The following is a 2959-nucleotide window of genomic DNA, read 5'->3' on the forward strand; positions in this document are numbered from 1 at the left end:
CAAGCAAGGAGGAACAGGAAAGGCAGGTATAAATAGACAGAGGGCGGGAGCTAGCTCCGTCTGTGATAGGCTCTCCCACTCCTAAGCCTGCCATCCTGAGTGGTGGAAGATGGAGTCAGTCTCACAGACATAGAAGCAGGTGCAGACTGATTACCTATGGGCGTGGATACAGAAGCTGTGCCTGGCAGATCCTTAACACCTCCATTGCCGTCTTGCTGTGCACCATGACAGCCTTTGAGAGTGATGCTGTGCGGTCTATGGAACAGCCGTAGCCGGACGTCCGGCTCGTAGCCTAACGTCATGCAAACGCCTTCTACTGGTTTGTGTTGACACTGGTTGCTGCCCTCGTCGTGGGATGTGACGTCCAATTTCACTTGCAGTATAGCATGGATCAATATGCGCTATTCTTCCCATCAGATGATCTGTGCGTGCAGAGCTTCACCTCCGCGCTCCTCTTGCTGCCATTACCGATCGTGGTTCTTCTCCAATCATCTGGGACACACAACATTGGACAGTGCTGACATCTCGGTGTAGGCGCGTAGCGATCTGCCGGAGTGATAAACCAAGGTCTCTCAGGTCAAGGATTCTGTCCCTCTTAGTTTGTGACAAGAGGTGATAACAGGCACGCCGATAAACAAGAGGCACCGCACAATCATCCCACACCACGCAATCCGATCTCTGAGGTTTCATGTGTCTAAAAAACTTTGCAATCAATCTGGCTTTTATAACCCCCCCCCCCCCCCCCCCCACATGCCACAGATTGGGGCGAGGTGCTGGAAAATGTGATCTTTTGCAGATTTTAGCGACACCGGATACTTCCCCGATTTACATAACATTATAGCTTATCCTTCTTGATGATGCAATTTCAATGTTGAGGAGTATCGATAAGGTCTAGTATTATATATAATGTTTTGTCTTATATATATAAGGTTTAGTATTATATATATATATATATATATATATAAGGTTTAGTATTATAAGGTTGAGTATTGTATATAAGGTTCAGTATTATATATATATACATATATAAGGTTTAGTGTTATATATGAGGTTTAGTATTATATTAGCAGTGTCCGCGACTTCGTACGCGCAGACCACTGAGAAACGTACCGATGCCGTTCTTTATATGTATACTCTTACCCTTGGACCACACTCAAAACAAAGTGAAAAAAAACCCAAGGACAATAAATAAACTTCAATTAAAAATGGTTTTCTTTCAGTAGTCAGGTTCACTACGACAACGCTTCCCTGTAAACAATGTTACCAGTAGAACCACCGGGGATGTGTGCAGAAAGATTGGTGGAGCTGCTAACACGGGAGAGCCGCATAGAGCTGGCCGTGCGCAAAGCAGCTGACACGGAGGTCCACGCCTGCGCTTTGTGGATGGTCATAGCGTAACATAAGCTGACAGTAAACTGTACGCGTTTAAAACTGAAGGGAAAATTATTTGGAATGAGGGGGATTCGGGGTATAAAAATGCTATTACCTGCGCCGCATCCTGGTAAAATCTCGACTTCTATCACGTTTTGTTGTAGATTTGTGATTTTTAGTCTTAAAAGGGCCAGCGCGCGCACATGTGAACAATCATCATCAACTACACATGATTTCCTGGACTATAAAAAGGGCCCTGCCCTTCTGATCCTTGCCTGAGCGTTGTTAGTGTATCCCAAGTCTGTCTTGCAAATGGTCCTTTAGTGTTTTCCTGTTCCAGTTGTTACTCGTGCCGTTACCCGTATCCCGTGCTGTGTTCTTGTTCCTGTGCCTACTAGTGTTGGAGTCGTGTCTATTGCACCTGCTGTCGTTTGCTACGTCCTGTGTCATCTGCCACGTCTAGTGCCATCTTCCACGTCGTGCGATCCGCCACGTCTGGCGCAACGTGCTGCCCCTGCTGTCATCTGCCACATCCAGTGCCATCTTTCTCGCCCAGTGTGATCCGCCAGGTCTGGCGCAACGTGCTGAACCTGCTATCATCTGCCACGTCTGGCGTAACCTGCTGCGCCCACCTCCATCCGTGCCAAAGCCTCGGCCACTATCTGGACTATTCAGGTACCCTTGTGCGGGACTTTGTATTGCTGGGGTGCTCTGTGGTTTGGCCAGCTGCCTCCCCGCTAAGGCGGTGCGGCCTAGTGGTTCCACATACCCACAGACCGTGACAGCCTGTAATGCGAGAAGTTCTTGGGAAATTTCGTACCACTTTGGATTAGTTGTGAATGTTATGAAAAGGTCAGGCCGGCCGTATTTTCGGACGTAGCAGAAAGCATCTTGTTCATGCATGTAAGAACCAAAATAAACAAATGTTGGAACTTTTGTCCATAGCAACCAATCAGATTGTAGTTTACATTCTTGTGAGGCAGCAGGTGAATGATAGCAGCGATCTGATTGGTTGCTATATCTCCTTACTATGTGTAAAAATCAATGTAGACAAATGTTGGAGCTATTGTCCATAACAACCAATCAGATTACAGTGAGGCAGCTTGGACAATAAAAGCAGAAACCTGATTGGTAGTTATATGTGCCTCTGATACATACAAAAACAATATAGACGAAAGTTGGAGTTGTTGTCCTTACCAACCAATCAGATCACAGCTGTAATTTGTCTGAGGCAGATTAAAAAATTTGCAGCAATCTGATTGATTGCAACCTCTCCCTTATAGTTATATAAGGTTTAATATTATATACAAGGCTTAGCATATATATGTTTAGTATTTATTTTTATATAAGGATTAGTATTATATATGGTTAAGTATTGTATATAAAGATTAGTATTGTGTATATATATATATATATATATATATATATATGAGGTAATGTTTTGTATATATGAGGTAATGTTTTGTATATATGAGGTAATGTATTGTATATATGAGGTAATGTATTGTATATATGAGGTAATGTATTGTATATATGAGGTAATGTATTGTATATATGAGGTAATGTATTGTATATATGAGGTAATGTA

Source organism: Rhinoderma darwinii (assembly GCF_050947455.1).
Source record: "Rhinoderma darwinii isolate aRhiDar2 chromosome 2 unlocalized genomic scaffold, aRhiDar2.hap1 SUPER_2_unloc_37, whole genome shotgun sequence".
NCBI lineage: Eukaryota > Metazoa > Chordata > Amphibia > Anura > Rhinodermatidae > Rhinoderma > Rhinoderma darwinii.